Source organism: Pseudorasbora parva, chromosome 25, assembly GCF_024679245.1.
Source record: "Pseudorasbora parva isolate DD20220531a chromosome 25, ASM2467924v1, whole genome shotgun sequence".
In the NCBI taxonomy this organism is placed as follows: domain Eukaryota; kingdom Metazoa; phylum Chordata; class Actinopteri; order Cypriniformes; family Gobionidae; genus Pseudorasbora; species Pseudorasbora parva.
In genome coordinates this window covers 36197547-36207564 of record NC_090196.1, presented here as the reverse complement: position 1 = coordinate 36207564, position 10018 = coordinate 36197547, and positions in this window count along the sequence as shown.

Here is a 10018-nt window from a genome sequence, read left to right as displayed (position 1 = left end):
TCGTGTATGAAGTCCTGGAATACAGAGGGGGCGTTTGCTAGTCCGTAGGGCATGACCAAGTACTCGTAGTGGCCAGTAGGTGGTCTTCCATTTGTCCCCCTCACGTATCCGGATGAGGTTATACGCGATGCGGAGGTCCAACTTGGTGAAAACAGTGGCACCACGGAGATGTTCCAGCGCTGTTGGGACGAGAGAAAGGGGATAACGGAATTTCACTGTGATCTTGTTTAATGCCTGGTAATCAATGCAGGGCCGCAAGCCTCCATCCTTCTTGGCCACGAAGAAGAAGCTGGACGCAGCAGGGGACGTAGATGGTCGGATGTAGCCCTGGTCGAGTGCTTCCTGAATGTATTCCTCCATGGCCTTCTCCTCCGGCAGGGATAGGGGGTAGATTTTCCCCTTGGGCACTGGCTTACCTGGAAGCAGATCGATGGCACAGTCGCATGGCCGATGGGGAGGGAGCTTGGAAGCCCGGTGAGGGCAGAACACATCGCTAAAGGGGGCGTAGCAGGGTGGAACCTTTACTGACCGCTGCTCGATGGGGCTTTCGATGGACGTCCCACAGACGGGAAGACTCCTGGAACGAGACGTGGAAGGAACAGGAAGTGCAGACAAGCAGCTGGAGAAGCACTGATCGCCCCACTTTAGGATCTCACCGGACTTCCAGGAGATGACAGGGTTACGCCGGCTTCACACTGCACGCGTAAGCAGGGCGTAAGCAGCGCGTATTTTTTTCGGCGCTCATGTTAACAGATGAGTGCATTCACACCGGCAGCAGAGGCAGCGCAGCGGCGCGTAGCAGGAGCAGAGCAGAAGCGTCAGTGCCACGATCGTTTCGGCGCCAGGTCTATTTTTGACGCGCTGCTCACGATGAATTAAAGCCACAGTACATTGTTCTGATCAAAATTAACCTGGTTAACATGAAAAATAACACATTTAACCATGAAATAATTTAGTGAAGTGTTGCGTGTGTTTCTCAGTCACCATATGACACCCGGCGCTGTGAGAAAAAAAAAGTTCTACACAAAAAAACGAAGCCACTGCCATAAGTTTTTGCCTGAACTACAAAACTAACTTTAAATGATGTATGCCAGTTTATCTTAAATTAAATATGAATTAAATTATGTATATATTATAACTATATGCTGGCATAACAGAAACGATAAACAAAAGCATGTGGTGTCACAGGCAGTATTCTTCAGAGTGCATCTGGAAAGACAGAATGGATGACACTCGTCTCATCGTGGAGGTTGAGAAGCACACAGTTCTCTATAATCCACACAATTTGCTTTATAAAGACTTGCAAGTGAATGAAAAGGCATGGGAGGAAGTTGGTGAGCGTGAGCGGCTCTTGGTGCTGATGGTAAGTCATTTTAAAGTGTTTTTGACAGTCTTTCGTTGTCTCACGAACGAACAACTAAATATGGATAGGTAAAGAAAATATACACACATTAATATAGCACACATACAGTATAGACATGTAGATAGACTATAATGTGCATTTTGTCATTTTTTAAAAAACTTTGTTAGATAATTTGCTCATTTAGCCTACAATATATCATTAAGAAGTTTCCTCTTAGTTATTATAGTCATTTATGAATTATCTTTAATAGGTTTATGATGGGTAATGCATGTATATTTGATGCCTATCCAATATTTCAAGACAATTCCCTGAAGTTTCTCTTTTTAGCAGTGTGCTTTTCATGGACATAGTGCGATGGCCTTTCTTCTATCAAAAACTTGCACTAAACGAAATAAAAAAAAACATCAGAAACAAGTGAAACGATTTTTTAAATATAAAATTAGCTTCATGATAAATCTTTGCTTTATTTCCATTTCATATACATTAAAGAGAAATGCAAACTTATCCATTATAGAGTACTCTGTACACAACTGCGCGTGACAACTGCGCGCGACAAACGCTGCCTGTGTGAAAGCAAAAAGTGCGCGCGCTGCTACTGCTTTACACACGCGCTGCTTCAGCGCTGCTTGCGCGTGCAGTGTGAAGCCGGCGTTATGCTGCTCCAGCCATGGGCGCCCTAAGATCACGTCAGCGGTGGAATCCTCCAGAACCAGTAGATGGATGTTTTCCACATGAAGAATGCCGGTTTGGAGCTGCAGGGGTCCGGCGAGTAGACCGACTTTGCGTCTACTTAGTGGCTTCCCAGTTATGGATTCAACCTGGTAGGTGGACGGGGTGTGAGTCTTCTGGAGGTGGAGCTGACGGCAGAGGGCACCGGATATGAAGTTTCCAGCGGAACCGGAGTCGAGGAGGGCAGAGACTTGCAAGGAGACATCGGCAGTAATGAGGTTCACAACTGTAGTTAATGACTGGCTCTTGTAAGATCACACTCACCAAAGGACGAGGAGGACGCGTGGGACACTTGGCAATGTAGTGATCAGACGCTCCACACCTTGCCCTATCCATCTCCTCCGTTCCGCTGGGGTTAACCGTGCGTTCTCTACTTGCATGGGTTCAGATACTGGTTCTGGAGGGCTGACGGATTCTGGTCGGCAGAGGGACGGCAGGCTCAGGAACTGGCCCTGGTGTTTTTCGAGACACGCCTGCATATGAGTGGCGAAGTGGATGGATAGTTGGATGAAGCATTCGAGCCCGATGGTATCCTCGTATGCAGCGAGATGCAACCGCACACGTGGATCCAGCCCTTGACGATAGGTGGTGAGAAGAGCCTGCTCGTTCCACCCGCTGGCGGCGGCCAAGGTCTGAAACTGTAGGGCATATTCATTCACAGACATGTCATGTTGCTTTAAGTGATACAATTTCTCACCCACTGAAGCATCCCAGGCGGGCTTTCTGAAGACATTCTTGAAGTGAGAAAGGAAACTTGTCAGTGATTGTACGATGGCATTATCTTGTGAATACAGTGTTTCTGCCCAGCGCAGTACCTTGCCGCTCAATTGGGACACGATGAACACCACACGGGAACGATCGTTCGGGTACAGGTGCGGTTGCATCTCCAGGACCAGTGAGCACTGCAGGAGGAATCCGTTGCAGTCCTCCGCCGATCCAGAGAAGAGTGCTGGTTTGGCCATGGGACTGGTGAACACCGGGGGACGTGGAAGTGGTGCTGGTAGATGCGGAAGCGCTCGCCGGCGCTGATGATGGTGGACTGGAGGGTAGAGCGCGGCGAACTGCATCCACCAGTTCTTGAAAGGGATCCGGGTGACTCATACTGGTGCTTGCGGTGTTGGTCTGGTCTTCTGTTACAGGTTACAGAGTCTACGGAGACAAGATGGTAAGTGAATCAGGTTTATTGAGCAACCAGTAGAGTAACAGTTGCATTGATAAAATGAATCCATCTAGTTGTCCCACAGACATTATTTCCCCAGATTTTCTAAAGAAGTTTTTTGAAACCCTTGGCCCTAAAATACTGACGATTGTAAATAGTAGTCTCACTAATGGAGTAGTACCCCTACATTTTAAACATGCTGTAGTGGAACCACTGATGAAAAAACCTAACCTGGATTCTTCAGTTCTTGCTAATTTCAGACCCATTTCAAAACTTCCATTTCTTTCCAAAATATTTGAAAAAGCTGTTTTTAATCAATTATTAGCCTATCTAGACTTGAATGGCTTGCAAGAACTGTATCAATCAGGTTTTAAATCACTCCACAGCACGGAAACGGCCCTGCTGAAAGTTTATAATGATTTATTATTGGCCACTGACGCAGGTAACTATGCTGTTCTTATGCTCTTAGATCTTACTGCTGCGTTTGACACCATATATCACAATATACTGATCTCTCGCCTTGAGCATTGTGTTGGTATAAAAGGTGCAGCGCTACAATGGTTTAAATCTTATCTGGGTGAAAGAACTTTCTTTGTACGTCTTGGGGAATTTGTGTCTTCTACTGCATCTCTTGTATGTGGAGTCCCTCAGGGTTCCATTCTTGGACCGATTTTGTTCTCTTTAAATATATTACCTTTAGGGTCCGTTTTTAGGAAACATGGCATCTCGTTTCACTGTTATGCAGATGATTTGCAACTCTATCTGCCTTTGAAACGTAACGATGAAAAACTCTGTGGCACCTTTGTTGAGATTTCTTGAAGATATTAAAGCCTGGATGGCCTCTAACTTCTTAAAGTTTAATGAAGAAAAAACTGAAATCATTTTATTTCGACCTGGTGGTACCGTTAATACCCTTGATGTAAACCTAGGTGAGTTAAAGTCATTTGAGAAGCCTGTTGTAAAAAACATGGGGTTTTTAATGGACAGTGACTTTAAACTGGAAAAACAGATTAATTTTGGTAATTAAATCATGTTTTTATCAGTTAAGGTAATTATCTAAAGTCAAGTCAATTGTATCTTTTACTGATTTTGAGAGGATCATCCATGCTTTTATATCATCCCGCCTTGATTATTGTAACAGTCTCTATATAGGCATTGGTGAGGCATCTCTAAAACGTTTGCAGAGGGTACAAAATGCAGCTGCACGTTGATTAACAGGGACACGTAAACGAGAACACATCACACCTATATTGGCTTCCCTTCATTGGTTACCCGTTCAGTTTAGAATTGATTTTAAGATTTTACTTTTAGTTTTTAAATCATTAAATAATATTGCTCCGAAATATCTCTCAGAGCTATTAAAGCCATATGCTCCACCAAGAGCACTTAGGTCTGCTAGGCAACTGCTTCTAGTATGCCCTAATGCAAGACTAAAGAGCAGAGGTGACCGTGCCTTTGCAATAGTGGCCCCCAAACTCTGGAATAATTTGCCTTTGTACATTAGGCAGGCACCTTCACTGGCTGTTTTTAAATCTCATTTAAAAATATATTTGTATAGTGCAGCATACAACACAGTATGAGAGTTACCTGTTAGGAGTTTCTCTTAAGTGTGCGTTTCTGATTATTATTGTATTTATTATTGTATGTTATTTTATTGTCTGTACAGCACTTTGGTGAACATCTGTTGTTTTAAAAAGGTGCTCTATAAATAAACTTTGATTTGATTTGATTTGATTTGATAATAACTTGAAGGAATGCGGATATGAAGGTGATAGTTCTTGGTTTGGGTTCTCAGGGTGCACTTGGAGATCGTAGGAGAGGGCTCAGGAGAGGAATGATGGAGAACACAGAACACACACACGCTGGACACAGGAGATCGCTGGAGACTTGGGAGATGACGTTGGATAAGGGTAAGTATCTTCATGGGAGTCCTTAAGGTAAGCATAAGAGGTTTGTACCTATTGCAAACGAGACCGGACAACTACTGCATGTGTGTTCGTGACTCTTATACTGTGGGTGATCGGGGGGTGGGGGGGGGGGGGGTGGGGGGGGGGATGATGGGATGCAGGTGTGCGTGATTAAAACTCAGGTGATCGTGATCGCTGTGTGACTGTGCCGTGGGAGCCTGGCGTGTCTGTGACAGGTGTGTGATACCTCAAAAATCCACACACATGACCTTGTTGCCAGTCTTTAGTGACACATCACACACACATCTCTAGGTCAGTCACTCCTCAGAGACCAAATATACACTTTAGAAAACAAGAAACCAAAAGCAAAATCATAACTGGATAGAATCATTATAATAATATAGGAAGGTAAATATTGATTAAGGTTTTGATTATGAAGTTAATTAGGATAAATGTACTATATACAGGTATATTGAAGCGGCAGTGGATTTCAGAATACCCCTTTCAATAGCTTCTCAGTTGTTCATGATTAGTTCATATCTTAGCTAATCATGAGTTCATGTTGAATTAACTATTAATTCTTGTATTAATACATCATTATTAATGTCCTGTTATTGTAAAGTGTTACCAATTGTTCAAATGAAGGCTAACGATCTGCGGGTGAAGGTCTCTTGCGCATTCTGTATTTTCAGCTGGGCAAAAGGATTTTATTCCAATTCCTCTTTATCTGACTCCATTTATCATAATTTCAAATTTAGGTTAGGTTGCCAATTGGCTATTTGGTCATTTATATTTAATAGTTAACACACATTTAATTATTCTGTTTAAATCCTTGAAATTATACCCACTCATAATCTACTAGAGATGGTTAATAAATGCAGAGTAAATCAGAATAGATCAAAATGTAACAATTTATTAACAGTCAGTTAAACTGTGTAATGCTAATTACATAATCAATTCAAAGATGGTCCATACATAACATTAGATACTCTGAAGTAAAGAATAAAATATGGATACATGACTTCTTAAAATTACATAATGCTGAGCATGTAGTTGACACTCAGTGTTACGGGCTGACCAATATAAAATGTCATGCCCTGAGCCTTTCTGAAACATCTCTTAAAATATCAGACCAATATGTAAATCTCTTTCAAATGTAAACATATGATAACAATGGTTATTAGCATTAATCAAGCCCTATAGACAGGAGGTAAAGGCCAATTGGCCGAAGACACACCACACCCATCACACATTAAGCAAAATATCTCTAAACTCTTAAAACATTTAAGTTTACTTCTGTGGGGATGAGACCTTTGTACCAGTCACACTGAGACATTTCAAACGATATCAAACATGTATAATATTGTATTATGAGAATTCACATAAAGATTTTGATGGTGAATTGTGGACGAGGGATGGGGGAAGAGACAGTGAAAAGAAAGGCATGTAAATTAAAGTCATTCTTAGATGATTCACTCAGTGTGACGTCGTCTTGGATCGGGATGCTAAATGCATGAGTGAATTTAGATGCTAATTTCCTTTATTGCTAGTTTTCAAAGCCTTACATTTTCTGAAGAAAAGCAAGCATGCCGTGTCAGAGGTGATGTGTCTGTTGAAAAAAAGCAAGATTGAAAGACACTACAGTGATGATACCACACACACCATGCAGAGGTTTCTGGCTGCCAATAAAATACATTTTGTTTAGCGCTTTTCACAATACTTAGTGTTTCAAAATAGCTTAACTTTTTTTTTTTACAACTAAGAGTGGTTCATATGGCAGAAATGTGCAGTTCAATGATAATATAAATCATGCACTAAAACACTAGTACAAATGTTAAAGTAGTTTGTTTTATTAAATGACATCACAAAGTTTCATACCTGACATCATACATTTTCTGAATCTGTAACATAAATAAAAAAAAATATCAAATAAAAATTGGTACCAATAAATCACGTAAAAAAGTCTAAATTGAGAAATGTATTTGCATACTTGAGTTTTGACAATGTGACTTAATGTACAGTATGTTCACACAAAATTAGCTTTTAACCATGCAGATGTGAATCTGTTTATTGAATATATCAACAGAGGAAGAAAAACTCACCCTGTTCACTGCGGAGTCATTAAATCGATACCACTGCCAGTCCTTAAATGACTTGATGTCAGCATAGTAGTGACCACCACTGAGAGAACCAGTGTGATGGACTAAAGCATACAGGTCATACTTATGAAGACCACTTTTCTCTTCCTGAAAGAGGCATAATGTATATATAAACACTATATTTAAATATTGGTGCTGTGTGCATTTATGCTTACATTTATGGAGGTCAGTCAAATGTCCATATACTCTATATCAGGGGTCTCCAAACCTGTTCCTGGAGAGCCACTGTCCTGCAGACTTCAGCTCCAATCCTGCTCCAACACACCTGGCTGTAATTATCAAGTGACTCTGAAGACCTTCACTAGCTGGTTCGGGTGTGTTTGATCAGGGTTGGAGCTAAACTCTGCAGGATGTTGGCCCTCCAGGAGCAGAAATTGGAGATCCCTTCTCTATAGAAATCTCTATGTCAGGGACGGGCAACTTCGGTCCTGGAGGGCTGCTGTCCTGCAGAGTTTAGCACAAACCCTAATCCAATACTCCTGAACAAGCCAATCAAGGTCTTCAGGATTACTAGTAATACATGGGAAGGTGAGTTTTATAAGGGTTGGACCTAAGCTCTGCTGGAAAGTGGTCCTCTAGGACTGATGTTGTCGATCTCCATGCCCATTAATATAATATTTAGCTGGTTATGAATACAGTTACACTCACATGAACCAATAAAAAGTAAATCAGTGGAGCACATTCACAGAGGCTGTATGTTATAAATGAAGTGTCAGAATTGGACATTTCAAAAATGTAGATTTAAACAAGAAGGACCAAGCAGTGTAAAAAAAGACAACGTAGTCAAACCTGCACTGATAACTGGAGAGGAATATCAACAGGTTGGTTGTTCTTCTTGTAAGTCATGTAGCTGTAATCCAAGTAAAACCTCTGCAGGTGACACTGCATGAAAAGTGGGATTTTCGTCCCCGTAAACGGCCGGAAATCTCCCTGATTTTCGACAATTAACGTCAGTTTACAGCCTGTGCACGTCGCGTTCGTCTGTGCCACATATTGACGGAAACGAACCATGACGTATGTGGAGCTTGCGGAGGCATGCTGGCGCCGGCGCTAATGGCTCTAATTAGCATATGAATAGCAGCTCTGGGCGGCGCCTTGCTTGAATTTCCTCACTCAGTATTGGTTGAAACTACTACATTGAAACAAGAAATATCACTCGTGATTGGTTGGCAGATCTGTTACTATTGGTCAACCTGGGTAATAAATTAATAAATTTAAACCCCCATATTATAATAATTTTACACATATAAAATTATGATTTGCATATTATTTTTTAATTGTATATATTCATATTCATGTGATATGCTATTATGTTTTATATTCATGTCATTGTTATCCTATGGATTACGCTATTATAACCATCAAGGACATTCATTTATTGAGGAAAGGAAAATATGCCAGGGACGTGCAGTTTATTCAAAGAAAGAGCTTTATTAGAACAAACACAAACACACAACCAAATGCAAAACGTTTGAGATCTGCCCACACAACAATAGGAAGCTCACGAGAAGCCCAAAATCCTACAGCACCATGAAGTCTCTGTTTTCCGCTTCAGAGCTGTAGGTAACTAGCGCCATTCTGTCTGTTTTAAGTCCATTTTTCAGACGTCTGTCGTGCGTTGCCCTGTACTTTGGAATCGCCTCTAATCTCGACTGCAGCGTGGCACAGAGCTCGGCGAGCTCCTGGCTGGTCAAACAGTCCATCCAAACACCGCGCGAACGATGCCGTCTTCCTCATCAGGTCTATGGTAGCGCACTTCCAAAGGCCCACCTCATCCTCAGCTAACACACGCTTTCTTGCTTGTAGCAGCTGTAAAAACAAACAATAAAGACAATCAGTATTGCGCGATGTACTGCGTAAAATGCACCTGAAAAATAGTCACACTGACCAAAAACGGATCTAATCTAATACATCTTACCCTCTTCTCAATCGACTCCGAGCTGAACTCTTCACAGCTTCTGCGTGCGATGCAAGAACTGGATGTTTGTACGTCCTGCGTACTGTCTCTCTGTCTTACATGCAGCTGGAAAACAATTAAATGAGTGTTATGACGAAGTTGTGAAGACGGCGTACTGCTTCCTGTAAAATGACCAGAAAAAGAAAACACTTTTATAAAGCAACTTACATTTGTTCTTTTACAAGGCTAATTTCAGCTTGTGCTACTTAAAAAGCTTTGCTTTAGGTTACTTTAGCTTAGATAACAGTCTTACCGCAATCTTAGGACTGGTCTTCTCTTAGGCACTCGTCTTCTCTTCTTAAAGTTAGTATCTTCCACACAGTTTTTCGACTCCAAAGCAAGCAACCTATCATCTATGGACAGCAACCTGGAGATTACTAAAGTGAACTGCTCGTTAAAATCGGCAGCAAACTGAGCAAGCTGACGAGATAGCCCAATGATTGCATTCAGCTGTGTCTTCCCGCCGGTGTTACGGATCAACTGGGGATCATGTTATCTGGGGACGGGCGCGTGCACGTAGCTAGTTTTACCTGGATTTACAGCAGATGTTAGACGAGGACAGATTCGTCACAGCGGATTTTCCACTGAACAGATTTAAAACGCTTTCCACATTATTGGTAAATGTTTGCATAATATCAGGCTCTGTGTTTTCCTCTGTCGCTGCTTTGCTGTATGTTTCAAACGCAGTTTAAGGGAATTTTTAATGTGGTTTCATTTCACAACACAGACCACGCCCACATTTTG